The 27,859-nt window shown below is 35.0% G+C and overlaps 1 pseudogene; it reads left to right on the top strand.

The window, feature by feature from the left end:
- Window positions 1-23,613: 23,613 nt before the first annotated feature.
- On the top strand, window positions 23,614-23,786 carry LOC113925984 (annotated as a pseudogene).
- Window positions 23,787-27,859: the final 4,073 nt, after the last annotated feature.

Raw genomic sequence — 27,859 nt, forward strand, 5'->3', positions numbered from 1 at the left:
ATCCAATTTTGTACTATTTCCCACCATCCTCAAGATCCAATGTTATACATGATCCCCTAGCTCTTGCCAAAACATTTTGGCTACTTCCTGCAGCTTCTTCAGAGTATAGCCCCTTTCTTCTTTTATCAGACTGAGCATTTTCTGGTCCAGATTCTCTAGTATCTTGATCCCATTTCCTTCCCTGGTGGCAGGAGGGCAGGTAGGAGGGGAGTAGTGCATGTTTTATTTTAAAATAGATACTTTGTATTGTCTTTAACGGGGGGAAGGGGGTGGGTGTGGCACGCAAATATAGAGGACTTGGCCACTTTGGTAGACCCAAAGTAATTTAAGGGAATCTAAGGATTCATGATTTTTCAGTGCATCAATCCTTATGCCCCTATTCCAACTCTGACAGTTTCCACTTTTTCCTATAAAATATTAATCTTGGCATTAACAGATTTGCTGGATTTGAGAATTTAAACTGCTTTGACACTCTGCTACCCTTTTAACTAAATCCTAGGACTGCTTCTCATTTTTGTTCTGCCCTCTTGCTGAAGGAGAGGATTATCTCTTTATATGCTGCCAGTTAGTCCCTCTGTTTTTTGGATTTTGCCATAAACTGGTGATTATTTAGCTTCAATCTTTCATTATCTTCAGTGAATCTATCAACAACAGCCATATTATTACATAATCCTTAAAATCAGTAATTCTTTTGTACCTCTCAACGTCCTGAGATACTACACCTGACAATTCATACACTTTTACTGGTATGTCACCCTACTTTATCCCCAGTTGCAGCTTTAACATCTGCATCATGACAACACACTTGGAGCTCTCTATATTCCATATACCATCAAGAACAGTGTCCTTATTGTCAGCCTGCTATAAAATCCCATTTTATAATTTGCTTCCTCAAATCACTCCAAACACCAACTGTCTCCATTTGAGTTTCTCAGGAAACAGACTCTTAGAGATCTGTATACAGTATGTTTACTTGGAAATACTCTTGGGAACAACATCTCTAAAAGAATGAGAGAAGCAGGTATTAACAGGACAAGCCAAATTGTGATGCTTTTGCAACAGAATCGTTAGCAAATCTCATAGGTAGTCTGTGGGACATGGATGACCTTTCAGAGTTACATGCAAATGAAGGCTTGAAGCTAAGTTTTATAGGATTCTGCACTGCCCAGTTATTGTGGAAGGAATGGATTCATAATGTTAATGGTCAAAGACACAATACTTAAGTTTCTTTTCCATTATTGAGATTCTCCATTTTTTTAAGTCTACACAATTAAAAAACAAAAACAAGTCCTGATCTGTAGTGTTTGTAGATTTCCTTGGTATATCTATTTCTATTATAGCCAATTTTAAGCTTCCAGGGAATTGTGGCTTACCACAGTGTTGGGAAGAGATGTGCAGTAACACACTTACAGAAATGTAAGAGATGTAAATACAAGAGCACAAATAAGAGAAAAATGTAGTAAAATAATTGGGATGTGATTACTTTTAAGTATTTGAAACACTTAAAAATATAATTTATAGAACCGTAAGGCATACTTTATTTTTTGAACATAACTATGTCTAAAAACTGGCTCACACATTTTCTGAATATTTACAAATTGGATCTTGCAAGCTACTACAAGCTGGTTTGAGCAAACTGCTGCATCCCATCGTTACGCTCTGTGAATGTATGACCCATATTAAACTTAAATGCAACGTATTAATTTGCACTTTCCTCAATTGGCCACTCATGTTGGAAAACTAACAAGCTATAAAGCCATGCTCAAGGCACTTTTGGAACTCTCTATGTAACTGAGAGCTTAAGTTTCTTCCTCTAGAATAAAAATGTCCTGGAAGAGAGTCTGTTCTGAACACTAAAACTTTTGTTAAAAAAAAGAAAAATATGTGTTTGATTGCCTCTTCTTATTTCAAGAAGACATGTTTATGATTATCCTAACTTTTTAAGCTTGTACTCTCCCTACCCATATTTTAGCAGTAGAGGACACTTGCAGCTGTGGGTCAGAGAAAAAGGCCACCAGGGATGTGGTCTGGAAAATGGGCATGAAAAATAAGTGTCAGTCCTCTTGTCTAATCTCCCTGACACTGTTAGAGCTTACATTAATTAAGGAACTACCAAGAATTGCATAAAGCGTGTTGCATACATTATTACAGTGAATATTATTATAATCCACAGTAACTTATGAGGAAATAGAGGGACCAAAACGTTAAGCCATTTGCCCAAAGACATACTTCTTATTGAGCAGTGAAACCAAGATTAAGCCCAAGTTCTATGAATTCAGCAGCTTACCAATTTCATATATTAATCACTTTAAATGTATCATTTACATAGGACTTAATCATGGAAATAAACATATTTTTAAAAATTGATTTTGTATAATTAACATCAACACTGAGTTCATTGGTTTTATGCTTCAAATATAAGCCCTTATTAGTATATTACAGCTGCCTTATTTGGTTAATAGAAATAACAGCAAATACAGTGATCTTTTGTGCTTCCAAGTATTTACAAACAAGATAAACAGAATAAGTATCATTTCTACAGCTGCTATCATGGGAACCAGAGAAGAGACACCAAAGTTAGGATTGTTAAGCTATTTACTAACTAATGGCTGGAACATTTTAAATAGGTAGCCTACGTAAATTTTGGTTGATTCAGTAGTTTGGGCAGTGTTCTTGAAAAGTTGGATTAATATCATTGCTGATTTGTTCAATCATGCAAATTGTGGTGATTAATCTTGTTTTAAGAAAATGTGATGATGCTGGTAGAAAGAAGGGGCATTTTTTTTTATGAAGATGATTAAAACAGACAACACTTATTTAACACAGAATTGCGAAGAATTCATTTTGTCCTTGATAGTGTAGTTGTGGGTATATTTTTAGGTACTCATAGAAATGTAAACTTCAATTTAAAGAGCAATGTATTATCCTTTGGCATATAAAGCATCACAACATTTCACCACAGTGACTGATCAATGTGGTGATGACTTTTGAAATAAGTTAGTAAATAAACGAAATTAAAGTCACACCCTCAGGAAAAAAATTACACCAAGTTCAGGTTTCCAAGAATTATCTGTTGAAGATAATTAGGTGTATGTGAGTAAAGAAAATTAAATAACATTGGAGATTTTTAAAGAAGAACACTACTATCTTATCCCTTGTTCATTCTATTGATCTGCCCAACTATGTGTTTATTAATATACACAGTATTATCAATGGATGAAATGCAAACACATGTCATCAACAATTGTCATCACATCAAATATATAAATAAATGTCCATAGTATATATGTTTGTATGTGTGTTATATGCATGTTCACATATATATTTTTAAAAGTAATTATTAGTACTTATTAAAATATAAATTCTGGGGCGCCTGGGTGGCTCAGTCACTTAAGCAACTGCCTTTGGCCCAGGTCATGATCCCAGGGTCCTCGGATCTAGTCCCTCACTGGGCTCCCTGCTAGTCAGGGAGCCTGCTTCTCCCTTTCCCTCTGCCTGCCGCTCCCCCTGTTTGTGTTCTCTCTCACTCGCTCTCTCTCTGACAAATAAATAAATAAAATCTTTAAGAAAAATAGACTCTGTGTGAGTGCTCTATGAAGAATGATCCTCTGCATTCTTGTTGCACCTGCAGCTCCCGTTTAAGTCAAGTGCTCAGATGCACTTCCTTATATGTGAGATGCCATGCCTTGGGCTCAATGTCCGGTATCTCCTCAAACCTGATTGTACTATAGATTGTTGCCTGACCCAAAGTTACATTAAATATAAGGAAGGCCAGTGGCTTTAGGAGAAGGACTGATTTAGAATCTCTGTTAACCTACCCAAACAAATCTCTCTTTGGAGGTTTGATTAACATAAGACATACAAAGAATTTTTGCAGTCAGTTGAGTGAAGCAAAATCCGAATGATATACATAGAGAAAATATACAAAACAAACTGTTTCATAGTAGAAACCAAAAATAAAGTGTGAGGGTAAAGGTAAGGCTAAAAAAAATGTAAGAACATGAGAAACAGATGCAGTAGATTTCACACCAGCCATATTGCATGAGCTGAGTTGTGAGTTACTTTGGTGCTATTAGAACTGACATAGTATCATAAATGTCTTCTCACTTAACCCTGATCCTTTCATTTTATTTGTTGAAGAATTTTCTTGTATTTTTTTTCTTTCCTGCACAGTTTAAAATAAAAAGCCCATATCAGTAAGGGTAAGCTAAACATATTCCTGTTGCTTCATATCGGAGTCAAACTAAAACAATATGAATATATATACTTAAAAAAACATTGAAATGTATATAGGTACACAAAAATTTGTTTATCAATTTACACCCCTTTCTTTTCATCCTAAAATGCTTGTAGAACATCCATCTCATGTTGCTCATTCTTTCTGTTTCTGGAAACAGATTTAAGATTCTTTGAGAAGTTACAGAGATGAAGTTTTTAATTTTTTTTTATTTTACAAAGGAAAGGGTTAACAGTTGTGTTTCTCTCCACCAGATACTTCTGTTTATAGAAACCATGTAGAATTTTATATCCATCCATTCCATATATCTCCTGGATTGTGGTATTCTTGCTGAAATTTCAGGGCTGTTTGCTGGAAAGAGGAAAGCCATAAGGGAATACTATTGAACTTCCTCTCTTCTTCATGGCAAGGAAGAAGAATAGATCTTTTGATGAGGGAAACAAAGAGCAATGTGAAAGCAAAGAGCAGAATGAACCTTACCAATGTGAACTGGCCCAGGCAATTCAGACTTATGAAGACTGACGAGTTTGCAAGAAACTTAGCATTCTGCTTGTGTTCTCACCTACTCTCAAGCTGACAGACCATGTACATGCCTCTTGAATTCGCAGGACTAGCACAATCTTGTGATTGTATAAAGTGACATCATGAGAAAATGTTCCAAGAACAATATTTATAAAGCCTAACATTTGGAAAGTATTTATGTCATCAGAAGCCATCTAGATCAATCTTCTCATTTTTAAGTGGAGAAGCATAAGGCCCAGAAACATTCAGGAACTAGCTCAAGGTCACAGAGTTAGTTAGAATCAGATCTAGGACCACAGCATGCTTTTTTGATTCCCATTTCAGTTTTTCACTTCCCATGTTTTCTTCCATGATGGCATAGATTCAACCTTTCCTGCCAGATGATGGAAATCTTCAACTGATGTTCACAAGGTTTATGTTTGTACTTGATTTAAAATTTGGCCTACAATGAAACTGCATAATACTAATGATTTTATTTAATAAATGCTATTTTGGTAATGAATATTAGGTTATAATGCATCGCTTTATGCAATTGTGTAAAGAAAATAAAAACAAACAGCAAACCTTAAGAAGCAACTACCGCCGTTTATCCCATTTTACAGAAGTTGTGTTTCAGGAAATTTAAATGAATTACCCTTAGTAACAGAGCTTAACAAGGTGAAAAATTGAGGCTTGTGTATCTCTCTGATTCTTGAGAACCACCTCAGCTTATAGTCAGTTTCTGCTTAATTTACATTTCTGCACATAATCCAGTTTCACTGGCTTAGACTCAAAACATTGCCTTTTTAGTAGATTGACCATTACTCCTTATTCTGAATGTTACTGCCCTTTGTACTTTTCCACTCTTTGAATTTGAGGGTAGTTTTAGAGCAATAGAATAAAAAAAGAGTCTCTGCCAGAACTAATCCTTATCAGCCTGAAGCTTTAGTATCTCTCAGTGTGATCTTTCCTTTGTCATGAAAGATCTGGTACATCAATAGTGTTCGAGGGGGTTATAGAATCTTTTATATAATTAATAGTATGTCTTCTGAGGAACACAGAGTCACACAATACGCTGGAGAAGTGATTACTTGATGTGTTCCAAGGCATAAATCCTCCAAAAGGACTGGAGGATTACATTAATGACAAAAAGGAGAAAAAGTTTCTTTTTAGAGTTTATGGTATTGCTTCTCCCTCTCTGCAAAAACAAATACATGAATAAATAAATAAAAACAACATTTCGATGAAAATATGGCAAAGCCAGTTTCAGTTATTTCATTTTGTCAATCGTGCATTCAGTGAATATTTTCTGAGCTCCAATATATTAAGAACGCTAGGCTTAAGTGCTGTGGAATATCTGAGGCCTTGGTGTTCTGTGGAACTCACTTCAGAGATTATAAACGTGAATTGTAGCACAGTGGTGATATATGTCTAACAAGAGGGATGTAATGTTTACTGCTTCCCACTAGAGAAACATTACTATAGATGGAGCAGGTAGTTAACTATTATAATCAGCCACAATTTGAAGCATTCTTCCTTTGCAAACATAGCCATTTAAAGTCCAAAGGTAAAGATAGTAAAAAGTAAAACAAAATGAAATTACATATAACCATGATTTGCAGAGGTATGTGGAATGACTTTTTTCCCTTCAGTGTTCTACTATTTTACTTTCTAAAATGATGCATTTCACTTCTAAATGATGTTAAAATAAATAACACCTAATAATAACTCAAGAAATATTAGGGATGCTTTAATAATAATGTAGCTAAACATGCTGGATTTACTAGTATATTCATGTAACTATGATTTGTATGGTCTGTAACTTTGAGGTGATTCACACACTAACAATACAAATAAAACAATTGTCTGCATAAATACTTAAAATGAGGTATATTGGTAAAATTAGATTACTATGCATTGACAATATAATTTCCACTTACCATCCTGCAATATTTCAGATATTCTTGAAATACAGAAAAACTGTGATTTCTAGAAATGGAAGGAATAAAAGTTGCTTGTATTTTTATTGGACTTATTAAAATTTTCACATGATTTTTATAAATTAATTGACTGTGTCTACATAGGATACTTACTGATTCAAATATTTTGTTCCAAATATTGTTTGCAGGGATAAACATATTTAACTAAAATTTGTGTGGATGAGCTTTTCTAAATTCAAAAATAACTCTAATTTTCTGATAATAGTACAAAGTATCATTCCATTGATGCTTTTGTATTTATCTTTCAATTTACATCACCTGGTTAGCAAGTAGGATTTTCTAAAACAAGGAAAAATGGTAGTCAATCAAAGTGAACATATTAACACAACTTGAAATGCATTCTACATGTTGTACGAATCAGTATTGTTTCAGTTATTTTTTTCCCATTTGGAAATATATTTCACTTGTCATTTAGCCTGAGATAGAATTTTTTCTTTCATTATTGCCATTAGGGATTCTAATCAAAGGGGGATATCATGAGAAATACAGCATGCATTGGAACCACACACACATTCAGTGTTCAGACCACTGAATAAGGAACACTGAGCAGATATATAGTTAAACACAATAACAGCTGTGTTTATGACATAGGAAGAAAGATGAAAAAGTAATCCTGCTTACTCATTCAATTTCTTTTTCTTAGACCAAATACAAATGTAATTATAGAATTCTGTGATGTAATTTAATTTTAGAAATACCTTGAAATTTGATGTCAACATAGCACCTAAAAGATAGTTATAGAAATCAAAGACAAACCTGAATATATGATACACTGCACAGTTTTGAATACCCATCCATTCATTTATTCATTCATTTTTTTCATTTTACTCCATTTTTCAGTATTTATCTGATCCTTTATTGAAAAACATTATACTAGGTATTGTGATAAATAGGTACAAAGGAGGAACAGGACATGCCCTCTGAAATGAAATAAATCCATTAGCCAAAAATGCTATAGAAAGGCCACAAAAGTGAACATGACTTTCAATATTTGTTTCATTAATTAATGTTTTATAGTTTGGTCCTGAATTAATTAAACAATTTTATGTTGTTAACCTCTAGATTTACTATCTTGTAACATCTTGTATTTGGGGTGCCAGATAAAAATGTATATTTTAGTATTGGCAATAAATACTTTAAATAGAAAATCTCCTTTTTGCCAGCACTACATGAATGAGTAATATAATTTCTTTGACCCTCAGTTTATTCTTCTGTAAAAAAAAAAAAAAAAGAAAAGAGAAGACCACCGTGTAGTTTTAAATGATATTGTCACTTTCCCTGGATTAAAGGATTCAGCAATTTTCCAATTTCCTTTTCCAGAGATGATAATAATAGTGAAAGCCACAGAAGTAAATATTCTCAAATTTACCACGAATGATTTGATGTGTAGTTTCTTGGACACTTTGAACAATGGAAGAAACCTGACTGGTGTGCTTTAAAGAATTACAGTTTTAGGGGCGCCTGGGGGGCTCAGTTGGTTAAGCATCTTCCTTTGGTGCAGGTCATGATCCCAGGGTTCTGGGATCGAGCCCCACATCTGACTCTGCTCAGTGGGAGCCTGTTTCTCCCTCTCGCTCTTTTCCCAGTTCCTGCTCTCTCTCTCTCATGCTGTCTCTCTCTCTGAAATAAATAAATAAAATCTTTAAAAAAAAAGAGAGAGAGAGAGAGAATTACAGTTTTATATGGATTGGAGGTGGTTAGGGTAAAGAAATAAAAGGGTTTAGTCAGCTTTGATAAAGGGTTTATATGAAGGAGCAGAAGTCGATTAATTAAAGTGGATGTGAGGCTTGGAGGATGAATGTATGTAGCTTTTAGAAAACAATTGAAGAACTTTAGAAGAAATCTATAAGAACATTAATGAAATCAGGGGCAGAGAACAAGAGATGAAAGCGGTTTAGTCAATAAAACAAATGTAAATACATTATTTCATTCAAATTCAATGACTTTAAAAAATGCTCAAGTCATACTTTATCATCTAAGAAAACTCTTAAGCAAAAATCATGAAGACAAGAATTAAAAAAACAGCTGTAATCTCATCCCTGAAATATGACCTCCATTAGTATTTTGATGTTTGCTTCTCCTTAGATATTTTTATTCAGCAGAAAAACATGAGCACTTTCTCCTATGTTTTATAAAAATGGCATCAGTCCTTAGCTACAGTTTGAATTCAGATTGTTTCACTTATTTTTTACCAACCAATTTTTTTTCTTTTTTTGTAAGAGGCTTAACTTTACGTAACTGTCCTTATAATCTTTATTGGAAGGCAGCAATACATAGGTTTGTGATTTCTGAGTAACCATTGGTAGCTTCCAGTAAGTTCAAGCTGAACATTTTCTCTTCAAAAACTTTACTGCCACAAGGGATGTTGCAATAAAAAGGTTCAGATCAAATTTTGTCCCACTTAGAAACAAGCAAGCATGTATGCACTCATGAACACTTACATATATGCATACAACCTTTTCTGCAAACCTGGTGAAGCCTCTATTCTCTGCCTTTTAGGCAATCAGCTAAGTTCCTTGCCCAGAAAGTCTCTTTTCAGGATTTAGTTATCCTTTGAAAAAGAATCAGATGACAAAATTATCTATTCTTCGAACAAAGGAGGGGTAGGGTCAGAAGCCTTGGACTCCATTCTGGACTGTTAGGTATACTAGATTCTTTAACTTTTCTTATCAGAATAGAAATTTCTACTATCATTTCTTCATTATCTGAATAGTTTTACCAGTGTTTATTTTACCAATGAAAAATCATTTCTAATAATCATTGTGCTAATTTACGAGCCCTTTAATATTTAGTGGATACAAAGGGAGTTCTAGTATTTATTTCTGGAGTACAGTTAATAATTTCATCTTTTAAAAAGCCATATCAGAGCAGTATGGCAATGATCTATATCTGTATCTATTCATCATTATTTATATCTTTATATATATACATTTACCCTTTATATTGAAATATTTTATATTGAATCATAGATAACATAAGACTTATTATTCATTTTTGGTCCTTTAGGCTAATTGACACCTTCACTTAAAATAGTCATTGTTGTCATATACAAAGTTATACACTTCCTATGACTTCCCAAGAATATTTTAATTTGTACTAAGGCAAATTCTACTTCATAAGATTTTTATAAAGAATTAGCATCGTAAGATTCCATGAACATTGTCCAGCAAACCAAGATTCCTATTTAGAAGAACTCTTGTCTAGATGCTGGGCATGCTTTTGGTGGACAACCTTCAGCTGTAAGCTATTTCAAGAGGCGACTGAGGACAGCCACCAAAATCACACTGCCTTTGTGGGGTGCCCGTAACTAATAAACATTAAAAGTTAAAGTCTGCCCTCTTGCTCCTACTCAGGATAATTCTGAAGAGCCAGTCTAACTATAAAGATCTCCTACGGGTTGGTTGGCATGGTCATTGGACCTCACTGCTGTTCAATTTCCCCATCTGGACAAATTCTGCCTCTTTCTTCTCTTTTCTACAGGTGTTGATCTCATGGACAATCCATACTTTATCTTTTCAGGTAACTCAACATATGATTTACTACTTTGCCATCATTATATGTTCATAAATGAATGCATGAAGTTAGAACACTGTCACTTCACTTGTAGTATAATGGTGTCTGGTTTCCCTATAGTGTTCCAAGTCCTTCTGTAAGATTTCATATTTTCTAGTGGGATCAACACAGAGCTTTTTTTTTTTTAGATTTATTTATTTATTTTAGAGAGGGGGAGGGGCAGAGGGAGAGGGAAAGAAAATCCCAAGCAGACTCCTCAATGAGTGTAGAGTACCATGGCAGGCTCCACCCCACTACCCCAAGATCATTACCTTCAGCGAAACCAAGAGTCTGACGCTCAACTGACTATGCCACCTAGGTGCCCCTCAACACAGAGCTTTTTGAAAGCTGAGGTAAAATTATTTTTTTACAGCCCCTGATGGCTTAATATAAACTTCTTTATAGGTTATAGCCAGGTATGCATTTTTTAAATTTAATGCTATTATTATTATTATTATTATTATTATTTCTATTTTGGAGATAAGCAGAGAAGTTAAAATATATTTTGCTGATCATCCAGTAAGTTAATATCTGGCCTGGAATAAACAGTATGAGATATTGTGAAATCAAGGTGGTATTGGAGGGAAGTCTGGGTGATCAGTAGGTTAACCATCAGTCTTCAGCTTGGGACTTGGGATAAAGCCCTGGCCATGCTCAGCGGGAGTCTGCTTGTCCCTCTCCCTCTCTCTCTGCCCCTCTCCCCACTTGTGCTCTCTCTGTCTCTGTCTCTCAAATAAATAAACTCTTAAAATTTAAAAAGATGGAATTGGAGTAAACTTAGGAATTTTTTAAACCAGCAATACCATATAAATGCTCAAATTTTTGTTAATTTATCACAGATTAACTACAAATTCCCCCAAATATTTAAAACACACTCTCCTTGGAAATATCAAAAGAACCTACAGATCTTGAAGGGTTTAAAAGTTTCCATTTAAACATTAAAATATCATCTGTTGTTATCATTCTCTTTGCATATGCTATCCTTAACAGGATTAAGGAATTTGATATTTTAAATAAACAAGCAGAAAAGTGTTTTTAGCTGAGGATACAACTTTGTGTTACTTAGTTAAACAGTGTATTTTCTTTTTTTTTTAAAGATTTTATTTATTTATTTGAGAGAGAGAATGAGAGATAGAGAGCATGAGAGGGAGGAGGGTGAGAAGGAGAAGCAGACTCCCCGCCGAGCAGGGAGCCCGATGTGGGACTCGATCCCGGGACTCCAGGATCATGACCTGAGCCGAAGGCAGTCGTCCAACCAACTGAGCCACCCAGGCGCCCAACAGTGTATTTTCAATAAAACTATTTTACTCAATTTTTTTTTCTCACAACAAACCTCTTCTGCTAGATTTTATGTCCCTCTGGGAGAGAATCTTAGCTGGTATGTTTAATCTACTGTACAGAACAATGTATTTTTATAGTGGAATATTAATATTAATAATATATCAAAAACAGGAGATGTACCTGAAAAGAACAAGTAAAGCAGAATCTACAAGCAGAATACACTATAGAAAGAGAACTTGAAACCTCATCTGAGGCCAATCAAAGAGAATAACACCAATCTGAGGGCAAGCTCGGGGAGAAAAACCAAAATGGGCAACCTGCCAGAGCAACCACCAATGTTCCTCTAGGACCCTGGGTTTTGCTTTTGTTTCTCCCGTTTTAGAAAATTAAGGTACAAGTATTTTTTTTTAAGATTTTATTTATTTATTTGACAGAGAGAGAGACAGTAAGAGAGGGAACACAAGCAGGGGGAGTGGGAGAGGGAGAAGCAGGCTTTCCACTGAACAGGGAGCCTGATGCGGGGCTGGATCCCAGGACCCCGGGATCATGACCTGAGCTGAAGGCAGACACTTAATGACTGAGCCACCCAGGTGCTCCTAAGGTATAAATATTTCTGAGAAACTTTGAAATAGAACAACTTAAACAATTTAAATCACGGTAGAATTCAACATAAAATACTCTAGAATTTAAAACACACACACACACACACACACATATATACACACATAAACACACACAGGATTGCAAGCTTTGAAGCTTTGAGTTTCTAGTATAAATTATAAAACCAACGAAAAAAGTTTTAATTTTCTGTAGAACATATCTTAACGATTAAGAATAATAAAATTCAATACAAGTATTTATGTACATATGCACACACATATATTCACACCACACAACCACAATACACAAAATATAATATACATGTATTTACATATACATGAACATATACACATACAGATGTACATTTGTATGTGTTCAAGATAAAAGGAGTTTTCAAGGAGCATCAATTTTTTTCCACATAATTACAGAATTAACTGATAGATACAAAAACATGAGAAACAAGATTGGATTATCAGCTTTATTAGTGATATTGTTAGATTGAAATACATGGCTCAGATATAAACTAAATGGATTTTCTAACTCATTAAAAAATGGTGGACAGCAGACAAGGCTGCCTATTCCATACAGGTCGACTTTCTTAAAGAAAATGAGAACAGAGATGATGGATTGGAATATGCTGACTCTCAGAGTTTGAATCCAAGGAAGTTTCTTTACATGGAACATAAAGAGTCAAGTATAATTGTATGTGTTTGTGTGAATGTCCATGTATGTATTTTTATAGACATAAAACTCCTCCCAACGTTTTCAGCATTCTCCATTTTCTTTCAAAATTTCCTATTAATGTGGTTTAGTGTAGCCTAATTAAAAGGGCTCTGTCAGAAAGCATATGTTTGTATGTATATTAATTTAGCAAACATCTAATATCTTGCATCTTTTTAGCTTTAATTATGTGAATTCACAGTATTCTTAAAGGATGTTACAAACCACTTCTCTCACTTATAATCAGATTAAAAGTTAAAAGAATTTCAGTGAGCCACATGATGGCCTTTGTTCATGACTACAGATTTTGAAAAGCAAAATGATTTTTGAACAAAAGAATTTGAAAAGATAAAACCTTATTAATTCACATGGGGGTTTCAGCAAACTGTGAATATTTTAGCATCAATATATTTATTCCTCAACAATTATTGATTCTCTACTATATGCCAGATACTTTAGTAATTACTAAGAATATAAGAGTAAAGCATATAATGAGATATGTTACATTAATAAAGGATTATAATATAATCTGGTGAATGTTGAGAAGAATGCTTATTTTCCTCCTATGTTAAAAAAGGAATGTAGACTGTGCTCGCTTCGGGAGCACATATACTAAAAAAAAAGGAATGTAGACTATTTCATTCTGAACAAGGGGAGTTTTGAAATGAACATGACCATAGTCTTTCCACTCCCTCACTCTTTCAGAAAGTAAGAACAACACTAATCTGAATGGTTAGAATCTAGGATGCTCACTGGGACATAGTGTTTATCAGGAGATAGGATTACTGACTTGTAAGGTCATGGGTTCTATTACATTAACTCTTCTGCCAGAAACTGGATGCTAATCAAATGTTCAATACTCCAAGGCATTGGATAGTAGCTAATTGGACTGAATCTTCCATGCAGATCGACCTCACCCCACTTCTTACGGTCTACTTTAGGCATGAAGTAACATGCTATGGTCTTTGACCTGTTTTATTAAGAAACACTATAGTTAGGGGTTATTGAAAATTTTCCTGTGTGATAATAAAGCTAATACTTTGGATTATTGGATTTCATCTTTTTTTTTCCTCTTTAAATCTTATTAGTTAGAAGGGAGCGTGATTCCCAAGGAAAAAATGTGTAGTGATGAATGTTAACCAGACTTATTATGATGATTATTTTGTTATATATAAAAATATCAAATTATGTTGTACACCTGAAACTAATAAAATGTTATATGTCAGTTATGTCTCGAAAGAAAAGAAGAGAGCATGAGTGATTTGTATCTCAAATTACAACATACCAGGGGAGAGAGTGTCCCCAGTGGGTACCCCAGTAGGTACCCTTACCCTTTGGGGTAAGGGTAATATTTGAATGTGTGTCTATTATTTTAAGTAAGGAGGTTTTCATAGAGTGCTTACCATGGGCCATGTTTTATGCTAAATGCTTTACATGGACTATCTCATTTACTTCTCATAGTACCTGAATAAAGACAATAATATTAGCAGCAACATTTTGAAGAATGTTTCAAATGTCCTAAGGCTATTCCAAGTGACATACATAAACTATCACATTTACTTCCCAGAAGAACTATGTGACGTACCTGAAGACTATTATTATTTCCCTCTAACAGATGAGATACTGGAGGCATAGGATATTAAATAAATTGCCAAAAATCACACAGATATTGTTTTTAATATATTCAGATACCAAAGGCTCTACTATAGAATATGATTCTTTATAAACTCTCATGAACAGAAAACTGTAGTGTGATATATAATCTTAGCTTTTGAAATGTCAGTGAGAAAACCAGGAAATATCAGAGAATGGAGAAAAAGCAGGAAACTACTTGGAGAACTGGAAGGGCAAACTAGTCTTATGTGAAAGGAAACAGAAATGGAACCAGAATAATATATCTGGAACTAACAGCTTTCAAACATGGAACGAGGCAAGAGGAAGATATTTTATTCATGACAAAATCAGTGAGGGTTACTCGGGCTCAGAAAACACTAACAGAGGGAAAAAGGAAGATCTCAGAGGGTAAACAAAACTGTTTCCCTAGAGGGAAGTCCTCTCCAAAAAGTTATTGAGACACTATTTCTTTAAGTTAAGATAGGAAGTCAGTGACAGAGAAACAACTAAAGAAATTCTATTACATGACTAGGATAGTTACATTTGGTAGTTATATAGATCTGAATAGATCTGTGAAGGAAAGGCTGGGAATTCCAGGTGGACTCTCTCAATGATCAGTAAATATAGAAGTTGTTGATAGAAACTCACATTTAAAAAGCACAAGGTGAACAGGCAACTATATAACAAGTTCCAAAACTAAGTTAAAATTTGGATTGATGGAAGTGTTCCCAATATAGATGTCTATTACAAAATCAGGTTATAACATTAGGACTTGTTCCATTGACAGACATTTTGTGCTGGCTTTGATATCCTTTTTTATATGACAGAAGAATTTATTAGGCTATTTTTGACTTAATGTCAAAAATAAAAATAAACCTTGTGCTTTTCTTCTAAATAATTAAGAAAAAATATCTTCATCTTCAAGAGTTCTGTATAATGAACAAATATATAAATTAAAGTGGGTCTAAGGGAGAGGAGAAGGCAGTACTCAAAAAGCAAGGGCAGATCAAATGAATCTGATAAAACAATATAGATAATAGAGGCCCCAAACCTATCAGATATAACTGTTCTATATCTGGGCAGGTGTTCCCCAGAGAAACAGATTCAGTAAGTATTTTTATATAATAAATATATACATAAATATATAATAAATGTTTATATTAAAGTAAAATAAATATTTTATTTATAATATTTAATATATGTTAAAAGAGATTTATTATGACAAATTAGCTCATGCAATTATGGAGACAGAAGTCCCATAGTCTGCCAAGCAAGCTGGAGACCCAGGAAAGCTAGTGGTATAATTCAGTTCAAGTCCAAAGCCCTGAGAACCAGGGGAGCCAAGGGTTTATTTATTTATTTATTTTTTAATTTATTTTTTTTTTTAAAGATTTTATTTATTTATTCATGAGAGACAGAGAGAGAGAGAGAGAGAAGCAGAGGGAGAAGCAGGCTCCCAAGGAGCTGGGAGCCCAATGCGGGACTCGATTCCAGGACCCTGGGATCATGACCTGAGCCGAAGGCAGACGTTTAACCATCTGAGCCACCCAGGCGCCCGGAGCCAAGGGTTTAAATCTCAGTTGAAGGACTGAGAAGATGAGATGAGAAGTATTCACTCAAGCAGGCAACCAGGAAGAAAAAAGGAGTGAGTAAATTCCTCCTTCCTCTGGTTTTCTTCTGTTCAAGCTCTCAAAAGATTTTATAATGCTCACCCAATTGGAGAGGGCAATCTATTTTACTGAGTTACCAATTCAAATGCTAATATCAAGAAATGAGCTCAGAAACACTCAGAAATGTTTGATCTGGGCACCCCATGTTCAGTCAAGTTGACACATAAGATTAACCAGTATTAGTTATCAGTATCAGTGTTAAGTGTTGCTACAGTAATATTGTTTAAGGAGCTATTCTAAATCTCAGTGGCTTACAATACAATCATTCATTCTGTAGGTTGATTGTGGTTACGTTGACATAGGATTGCTTTGACTGGATAAACCTGCTTTAGATTGTGGATCCATTGCCTTGCACTAGGCGGCAACTTGTTTTGCTCTGGGCTCTAGACTGAAGAGGATGTGGCTATCTTGGGCATAAGCTACTTCTAGCATAAAAGCAGATCACAAACCTATGCAAGAACCTTATTTAGAAAACCTGTATTACCATTTCATTAGTCAAAGCAAGACAAATATCCAAGCCCAATATCAATGGGATAAGGATATACTCTCTACTCTGAGAGGGAGAAAGAGAAAAATAAAGTATTTACTAAGCAATGATCTAAACTGTTCTGGGACAATAACAGGTTAAAAATGATTAAATTTCAAGGGTTCTCCACTATCACCACTGCTATTCAACATAGTATTAGAAGTCCCAGCCACAACAATCAGACAACAAAAATAAATCAAATGCATCCAAATTGGCAAAGAAGAAGTCAAACTCTCACTCTTTGCAGATGATATGATACTTTAGGTGGAAAACCCAAAAAACTCCACCCCAAAACTGCTAGAACTCATACAGGAATTCAGTAAAGTGGCAGGATATAAAATCAATGCACAGAAATCAGTGGCATTCCTACATACCAACAATAAGACAGAAGAAAGAGAAATTAAGGAGTCGATCCCATTTACAATTGCACCCAAAACCATAAGATTCTTAGGAATAAATCTAACCAAAAAGCCAAAGAATCTGTACTCAGAAAACTATAAAATACTCATGAAAGAAATTGAGGAAGACACAAAGAAATGAAAAAAAGTTTCCATGCTCATGGATTGGAAGAACGAATATTGTGAAGATGTCAATGCTATCTAGAGCAATCTACACATTCAATGAAATCCTTATCAAAATACCATCAACTTTTTTCAAATAAATGGAGTAAATAATCCTAAAATTTGTATGGAACCAGGAAAGACCCCGAATAGCCAGAACAATGCTGAAAAAGAAAAACAAAGCTAGGGGCATCACAATTCTGGACTTCAAGCTCTATTACAAAGCTTCAATCATCAAGACAGTATGGTACTGGCACAAAAACAGATGCATAGATCAACGGAACAGAATAGAGAGCCCAGAACTGGACCCTCAACTTTATGGTCAACTAATCTTTGACAAAGCAGGAAAGAATGTCCAGTGGAAAAAAGACAGTCTCTTCAGCAAATGGTGTTAGGAAAATTGGACAGCCACATGCAGAAGAATGAAACTGGACCATTTCCTTACACCACACACAAAAATAGACTCAAAATAGTTGAAAGACCTAAATGTGAGACAGGAGTCCATCAAAATCCTTGAGGAGAACACAGGCAGCAACGTCTTCGACCTCAGCCACAGCAACTTCTTCCTAGAAACATCGCCAAAGGCAAGGGAAGCAAGGGCAAAAATGAACTATTGGGACTTCATCAAGATAAAAAGCTTTTGCACAGCAAAGGAAACAGTCAACAAAACCAAAAGACAACTGACAGAATGGGAGAAGATATTTGCAAATGACATATCAGATAGAGGGCTAGTATCCAAAATCTATAAAGAACATCTAAAACTCAACACCCAGAGAACAAATGATCCAATCAAGAAATGGGCAGAAGACATGAACAAACATTTTTCCAAAGGACATCCAAATGGCCACAGACACATGAAAAAGTGCTCAACATCACTCGGCATCAGGGAAATCCAAATCAAAACCTCAATGAGATACCACCTCACACCAGTCAGAATGTCTAAAATTAACAAGTCAGGAAATGACAGATGTTGGCAGGGATGCAGAGAAAGGGGAACTCTCCTACACTGTTGGTGGGAGTGCAAGCTGGTGCAGCCACTCTGGAAAACAGTATGGAGGTTCCTCAAAAAGCTGAAAATAGAGCTACCATACAATCCAGCAGTTGCACTACTGGGTATTTACCCCAAAGATACAAATGTAGGGACCTGAAGGGGTAAATGCACCCCGATGTTTATAGCAGCAATGTCCACAATAGCCAAACTATGGAAAGAGCCAAGATGTCCATTGACAGATGAATGGATAAAGAAGATGTGGTGTGTGTGTGTATATATATATATATATATATATATATATATATATATATATATATATATATAATGGAATATTATGCAGCCATCAAAAGGAATGAAATCTTGCCACTTGCAACAACATGGATAGAACTGGAGGGTATTATGCTGAGCGAAATAAGTCAATCAGAGAAAGACATGTATCATATGACCTCACTGATATGAGAAATTCTTAATCTCAGGAAACAAACTGAGGTTTGCTGGAGTGGTGGGGGGTGGGAGGGATGGAGTGGCTGGGTGATAGACATTGGGGAGGGTATGTGCTATGGTGAGTGCTGTGAATTGTGTGAGACTGTTGAATCGCAGACCTGTACCTCTGAAACAAATAATATATTATGTTAAAAAAAAAAAGAAAAAGATAGCAGGAGGGGAAGAATGAAGGCGGGGAATCGGAGGGGGAGATGAACAATGAGAGACTATGGACTCTGAGAAATAAACTGAGAATGCAAGAGGGGAGGGGCGTGGAGGGATGGGTTAGCCTGGCGATGGGTATTAAAGAGGGCACGTACTGAATGGAGCACTGGGTGTTATATGCAAACAATGAATCATAGAACACTACACCAAGAACTAATGTTGTAATGTATGGTGAATAACATAACATAATAATACAAAAATAAATAAATTAAAAAAATTTCAAGGATTGTGAGATGAAGACTGTTTTTAGGTTGAATAAATGTTCTTGATGAGAGTGGCCCATCTCTCAGAAGACAGAGTCTTCATATTAACTTGAATATAGAGTTACAGAGAAAAGCAATAAAAGATCCGCTAATAATATTAACAAATTAATACTTGTTTGCTCAAGACTAGTTAATTCTTAGATTTCTTAGTTCTAGTAAATCCCAGATCCATGGAGACCATACTGTATTTGGAGTGTGCTAATAGTTTAGTTCTGTGGGCTTTAAATTTTACCCATGTGTTTCAGTTAGTTTAACAGAGCATACCCTGCAGAGAATGAGGATATTGCTTGAGAGACAGATTGGGAGACACAAGGAAAAAATGAGGATATAACAATTAACAGAAGGCAGTTTAAATGAGAAATGAGGCTGGGTTAGGATGACATTGACTAGGTTTCTGTGAACCTAGAATCAATGCAAATTGATAATTTTTAGAGATCTGAAGAAACACAATGCAAACATATATCTACTTAATATGTCCTTATTTATATTCTTGCCTACATTAAAAATAACATTCCTTCATTAAATAAACATATGAAGAATGGAAAGAGAATCCAAAGAGAGGAAGAAAATGGTATTTGTAGCATATGTTACCAAAGAAAGAAAGGGAAATAATTAATATTTAGAATATATTGGAACATCTCCTTTATGGAAAAAAAAGTTAGACAACCAAAGAGAAAGATAAAAAAATACTTAACATGCAACCTCTGTTGTATATACACACATATGAATACACACTCACACACACACACATTTAAGAAAGTGAGTAACAATATGAAAATATATCAGCTCATTAGTAATTATAAAAATGCAAACTAAACCTCCATGAAATACCATTTTACACTCATCAGATTGAGAAAAATGTAAAAGCCTAAGAATGCCAAGTGTTGGCAAAGATGTTAACTAATAGGAAATTTGCTACATTATTGTGGAAATTTTTACAACTATGTTTAGAAAATTATGTGGCATTATCTAGAAAATTTGAAAGTGAACATAATATATAGCCCAGAAATTCCACTCCTAGGTATATGCCCTAGAGATATACTGTCCAATACAATAGCTGGTAGCTACACATGGTGATTTAAATTTATTTTTTTTTTTATTTTTTTTTTTTTTAAAGATTTATTTATTTATTTGACAGAGAGAGACACAGCGAGAGAGGGAACACAAGCAGGGGGAGTGGGGGAGGAGAAGCAGGCTCCCCGCCGAGCAGGGAGCCTGATGCAGGGCTTGATCCCAGGACCCGGGGACCATGGCCTGAGCCGAAGGCAGACGCTTAATGACTGAGCCACACAGGCGCCCCTAAATTTAAATTTAAATAAAATCAAACAAAAATTCAGTTATATTAACCACATTTTCAGTGTTAAATGTCCGTATATGACTAGTGGCTACCATTTGGACTGCACAGACCAGGACATTTTCATCATATGAACACTAAGAAACATTTATGATGATAACCTTTATGATATTATTTGTGATAACCATAAACTGAAAATAACTCAAAGGTCCAACAATTTTAGAATGAATAAGATAGTTGTGCTATAGGCTATATAGAATGCTATAACACACAAAAAAGTAAAAGAATTAGAGCAATAGCCACACAGTGGATAAATATTAAATAAAAACACTTGATAATGATTCCATTTATGTAGAAGTCAACCAAAACCCCAAAACTAAGAACCAAAATTGTATCATACTGATTGTGGTGGCACACATAGATAGAAAATAATAATGAAAGTCAAGGAAATTAAACACCTAGATATGTACACCATGCATGCAAACATACACACAGAGGGTGGGGGACAGAGAATGAATGAATGAATGAATGAATGAATGAATGAATGAATGAATTTGAGAGGAGTCTGTTTTATCCTAAATTTTTCCTAAATTTCCAGAACTCTAAGACAACCATCTGGGATAAGGAAGGGGGAGGGGAATGAAAAGCTTTCATCAGATATATAACATTTAAGGAAAGATAAGAATATTCAAGTAAATACATCTATCAGGAAGTTGTAAATTTAAGGCTGAAATCACCAAGATGGGTTTAAGCTGAAATCATAAATTTAAGAATCAGCCATGTAGGGATAACAGTTGAAGCTGAGAGTTTAAGTGAGAGTCTTAAGAACGAGGCTACAGGGAGAACCAAATGTAAAAGAAAAGGAAAGGAGGGGAGATAAATCTTCTCTAATGGACTTGTAGCTGCCCAAAACAATTTACCCTGCATGCATTCTGTGCATGAATGCCATAGATTTCCCATAATGCAGTGGAAAAAATTAATCGGAATTTCCCCTGATTCTGAAAAGAAATCCTGGCATTAAACCTCTGCATGTTCAACTTTTACCTATTTTAGAGACAACAAAACAAAACAACTTCCTTGTCTTTGAAATGCCAGTTGAAACTTCAGTTCACAGGGTAAACCTCTGTTGCTTACTGCCCCCTGGCCTAAATCAGGCACATTGAAAACTCATTCTCTATTTCTCTTTGTAGCAATGAGCATAGATTGGAATCATAAATCTATGGTATGCATATGGCTGCTTTATTATAATTACCTTCTCCATTAAATTCTACAAAAGCAAGAAACATGTCATTTTTAACTCACCATTTTATATCTAATTCATATGCAGAGGAGGCAAAAAACATGTATTTATTGAACACCTGACTGACTGACTGAATGAATGAATGAATTGAAACCTTGTTCATTTGGACTTACCATGTGTCTCTGTGCATCGTGTGTACAAATTAAGGGCAGGGATGGAATGAAGTAGACATTTCCTTTACTTCTGAGGTCTTTTAGACATTTTCCATAATCACATACATGAAACATAAAAATCCTCCTTTTACAGGACAGAACAAGGATCAGAAATGCACAAATATAAAAAAGAAGACCAAGTCTAGCTAAACGTGTAAACTATCAATACATTCAAGTCAGCAGCCCTTGTCTCTTCATCTCTTCTGCACATTTCAAGGGTGAAATATTCAGTCTCCAGTTTTCTTGAATTCGATTCTACCCACTGGTTTTCATAAAATATTTGACAGTGACTTCAAGTGAATTTATTTCAAAGTGCTATCATTGCGAAAGACATTTTATCTTGTATCTTTAATTGTAGGATGGATGATGCTAAAACTATCAAGCACCTATGATAAGTGGGTTTTAAGTTCACACAAAGGATTCTTTCTCTAGAAAGTAGGAAAGGTAGTGTAGATACTTTTGAATTCATTCACTATTTTGTCAAAATGGATTCTGAAATGAATAGATATGGGTCTTAGAATTTTGGAAATGTTCATTTTTTTTTTTCTTCCCTCTGTATTTTCAGGGTAACTGTTGTTAAATGGTATGCTAAGCCCTAATCACTAAAGATTTTACACAGTTAAATGTGAGGATTAGGTATTTACCAATTCCCAGATTTAGATATTAATCCAGGATGTACATGAATTGAAATTGGCATATACATGCTTTCAACTTTACCAGATGTTCTGAGAAATCTTTGGAAACTTAGGGATTACTACCAGCATATTGATTTGGTGGAACTCATTTGGCTACTAGCTCTGTCAGAATGAATAGATTTACTCAGCATTACTTGACACAAAGAAATATAGAAAAATTTATCTAGGTGTACACTGAATGTCTTTTAAAGCGCTTGGTGTTCAATTCTTCTAAGACCAGATGACTTTGAGTAGTGCATTTCTGACTTAAATTTTGGGAAAAAATAAAGTATTAAAAATGTTTTTTTCTTTAAGATTATATAAATTCAACTTAAAAAGTTTCAGAACTCTATTACCAATTTGATGGAAAGACATTTAAACTTTTATAAATGTCTGAGAAAGATTAAGGCTGGATGGGTAAGCCTTTTTAAATTTTTTTTTCAGGAACATTCCAGGTTTCTACAAATTCTAATAAACCGTGAACCCATCAGATAAATTTGACTAATAAAAGAGTCAATTAGGTTATGTAAATTTAAAAAAAAAGCACTTAAGGCAGAATAATCAATTGTTGTATTTGTCTGTTGTTAAGTTTCAGAAAGATATGTGGACATTTTCTTAGATACTGGGTGAGACAGTGAAGCTAAGTCATGCATTGCAATTTTACGTCCTAGAGGAATCATATCACTCGGTGACCTTTCCGAGTCATTGGCCTTTGGGGGTCAGAGAAGCTTGAGCTGGGTGTCCTGGGTCGAGATGTTTCAAAGCCTTGTTCAAAATGTTTGGGTTCAGGGCATCTGGGTGGCTCAGTTGGTTAAGTGACTGCCTTCGGCTCAGGTCATGATCCTGGAGTCCTGGGATCGAGTCCTGCATCGGGCTCCCTGCTCAGCGGGGAGTCTGCTTCTCCCTCTGACCCTCCTCCCTCTCGTGCTCTCTATCTCTCATTCTCTGTCTCTCAAATAAATAAATAAAATCTTAAAAAAAAAATGTTTGTGTTCCCATGAAGTACTGCTTTACCCAAGTGTACTGGGAGATTTGGGTAGGAATGGGGTTATGGGCTTTATTGTTTATAAAATCAGGAGTGCTGATAAAAGAAGTAAAGCCTTGAAAGCTTTGAATCCTGAACCTGCTCATGGTCATCATTAACCAGCCTTACTTGGAGTACATATCAGATGGAATGTCAGTCAGATGCAAATCTCAGCAAGCTCTGTTAGATGGGAACATGAAGCATCGCTGTACACTTGATGAGTTGTTTCCTTTGTGGCATGGGTAAATGCACCGGTGAGGTAAAAAAAAAAAAAAAAAAAAAAGAGAGAGAGAGAGAGAGGGAGATAGAAAGACAGAAAGAGGAAAGAGAGAGAAAGAGAGAAAGGGGAAAGAAAAAAAGGAATCATATCAAAATTGTGGACAGTAGCCTGGAAAATTTGCTTCTGGGAGCCTTGTTTAAACTATTGGGTCAAGTTTTAGATCCTTTTAATACTGAAATCTCTCATGGCATGGTTACCAGTGGCAACAGGAAATTTCAAGAGAACCAGAGACATGTTTTTTTACTAAGTATTTGGACCCTTTCCTAATCACAGATAACTTCTGACCTAAAGTGTTATGCCAGCACCAGAAGTGAATGCAATACAGGGTTTTCTAGTAATCCTGCTGTTCTATAATTGTTTGTTTTCATGTTTTGTTTGTATATTTATTTCAAACTTATCTGTTTCTGAAAATGATTTGAGATAACATAAACTTAAAAAAGCAACTTTATAAAAAGGAGTCTAGAGGAGAGAATAGAAACTGAGGTAAAAGGTTTATTCTGAGCTTGCTGCTACACAAGTTAAGATGAAAAAAATAAAATGATGGGTTTGTGTAACATAAGGAAATATATCAGCTACTTAAATGAGATCATTATTTTCCAGAGATGTCAAGGAAACTCTCAAATAAATGTTTACATACAAATTTTATTAACAGTGTTTTTAATAATGTTGCTATGTAAGATGAAATTTTTAAGTGGTCTCAATATGTTAAATTCAATGCAAATGATCTGCAATTTATTGTGGAGGTCTGTATGTATACTTGCAATGCCTTTTTTTAAAAGATTTTATTTATTTATTTGACAGAAAGAGAGAGAGAGTACAAGCAGGGAGAGCAGCAGAGGGAGAGGGAAAGGGAGAAGCAGGCTCCCCGCTGAGTAGGGAGCCTGACACTGGGCTCCATCCCAGGACCCTGGGATCATGACCAGACCTGAAAGCAGACGCTTAACCAACTGAGCCACCCAGGCGCCCCTGCAATGCCTTTTTTTTATTGTAAGTTATTTGGGTGGAGGGAAAATAGGCATTATTTTCCTTTATTCTGTCTCCAGACCACAAAATATATTGGGGAATATTAAATATGTATCTAGAGCCTAAAATTATAGAGTGAAGGAGATGATAAAAGATTGGAAGTGTTCATTTCCTTGTTATACCAGGTGTTGAAAACTCTTTACATAATAATTGGGATTGCTTCATTATGAATATGTTAAATTATTGGCTATGTTGGAAATTTTCATTGAGTCTACTAGGAGATACCTATTACCAGAAAGTAAACCATGGTTGCAATAATAGTAAATTTTCTTAATTTTATTTATAAGAAGTGATAAAAAAGAAAGACCAGTTTGGAATTGTTAACAGTAAGTCCCATAGTAGCTTTCTGAAAATTGCAAGTAATTTCCTTTTTAATGGTAGTAACTGAATTACAACACTCATCAGTTTAGTTTCTTTAGGTACAGCTAATATAATTTTTAGTATTATAGGATTGTCAGTTACGTGTTTTTTTGAAATATGAATAAAATCCATTTTTTAAGACAGTTTTAGATTTACAGAAAAACTGAGCAGATACTAAAGGGTGTCCATACACCTCCCACCTCCCCCAGTGTAGTTTTTACTATCATTAACATATTAGTGTGGCATATTTGTGACGAATAATGAACCAAAGTTGATACATTATTAACAAAAATACATAGTCTATTCAGAATCCCTTAGTTTTTATCCAATGTCCTTTTTTGTTCAAGGATCCCATCCATATTACCATATTCCATTCGGTTGTCATGTGTCCTGAGGCTCCTCTGGCCTGTGGCAGGTTCTCAGACTTTCCATGTTGGTGTCCAGAAAAGTTTTGAGTACTATTAGGTAGGAACATATAGATACCCCTCTATTGGAACTTGGCTGATATTTTTTGCACTATTAGTTTGGAGTAATGGATTTTTAGGAGGAAAAACAGGATAAAGTGCTATTCCTATTGCATCATATCAAGTGTATATACAATCAAACTGACTTGGCACTGATGAAGTTGACCTTGATCGTATGACCGAGGCAGTGTTTGTCAAGTTTTTTCTACTGTATTGTAGACTTATCCCCCCTTTCCAGACTCTTTGGAGGAAAATCAATATATGCCGTAGCCCCCGGCTTGGAGGAAAAATCAGTATACACTGCCCAGGCTTAAGAAGTGAGAGTTATGCCCCTCCTCTTATAGAGTAGAATATCTACATAATTTAGAAAATTTTTTTAAAGACTTTATTTATTTATTTGACAAAAAGAGACACAGAGAGAGGGAACAAAAGCAGGGGGAGTGGGAGAGAGAGAAGCAGGCTCTCTGCTGAGCCCAGAGCCCAATGTGGGGCTCAATCCCAGGACCCTGGGATCATGACCTGAATCGAAGGCAGATGCTTAACGACTGAGCCACCCAGGCGCCCCATAGAATATCTACATAATCTATATGGAATTTGTCTGCACGAGAAATTTGTGTCTTCTCCTCCGTTTATTTACTCATTCATTTATTTGTGTAAATATGGATTCATGACTTTTATTTTATTATTTGGGTTATAACCCAATTATTTATATGATTGCTTTAAAAGTTCCATCTTGACCATTGGGAGTTCTTTTAGTTGTCTCTTGTGCTCCATTGACATACCCGTCCAAGTTTTGTTTTGTTTTTGTTTTTTTGAGAACTTCCTTTCTTTCTGACATTACAAGATGTCTCAGGCTCATCTTGTATAGTCCTTGCCAGTCATAGTATCGGCCATTTCCCAAGGAATCTTGGGTGTCTTACTGGAAAATTGAAACCAAGATCAGAGTGCTAAATGTGCCCATTGCTACTACAATGTCATTTATTTTGGGCACTCTCAACTGAAAAAGCAAAGAAATATATGTAATTATACTAATATGTGTACATACACATATGTATAATTATTTCTCTATACACACATCTATATCCATGTTAAACATTAGTTCTAATGTGTGTAATTCTAATCCATTATCACCTGAATTATTTAGCCTCCTTTTGCTGAGCTAGATATTCCCATTCCAAACCCACAAGACACCTGGCTCCCATTCTATACCATCCGTTTACTTAATACCCAATTCATGTTTACTTGAATAGCAGTATTAGAATTTTTTTTACCTGTACTCTCATAAGAGTTTTATCTAATTTTTTATCTATCAAAATATCAATTTTATCTATCAAAATATCAAAATATCAATTTTATCTAATTTTTCTCTTCTCAGCAATATTAATCAATTAGATCTAATTGACATTTATAAAACATTTAATCCAACAACAGCAGAATATAACATCTTCTCAACCTCATATGTAATATTCACCAAGATGAGACACATTCCAAGCTAAAAAACACACGGAAATTTTTTTTTTAAGTTTTTAATTTTACTCACACAGGGCTCATCATGACAAGTGCACTCCTTAACCCCCATCATCTTTTTCACTCAGTCCCCCACCTACCTCCCATCTGGTAATCATCATTTTGTTCTCTATTGTTAAGAATCTGTTTCTTGGTTTCATTCTCTCTCTCACTCTTTTCCCCTTTGCTCCTTTGTTGTTGTTTTTTTTCTTAAATTCCATATATGAGTGAAATCATACGGTATTTGTCTTTCTCTGACTGACTGATTTCACTTAGCATTATACTCTCTAACCCCCATCCATGTTGTTGCAAATGGCAAGATATCATTATTTTTTATGACTGAATAATATTCCATTACATACATATATATAGATATATATACCACAACGTGGACACTTGGCCTGCTTCCATATCTTGGCTATTGTAAATAATGCTGCTATAAACATAGACGTTCATATATCTCTTTGAACTAGTGTTTTTGTATTTTTGGGGTAAATAACCATTAGTGTGCTTGCTCGAATGTAGGATGGTTTTATTTTTAGCCTTTTGAGAAACCTCC

This window comes from Zalophus californianus, chromosome 2, assembly GCF_009762305.2.
Source record: "Zalophus californianus isolate mZalCal1 chromosome 2, mZalCal1.pri.v2, whole genome shotgun sequence".
Classification (NCBI taxonomy): domain Eukaryota; kingdom Metazoa; phylum Chordata; class Mammalia; order Carnivora; family Otariidae; genus Zalophus; species Zalophus californianus.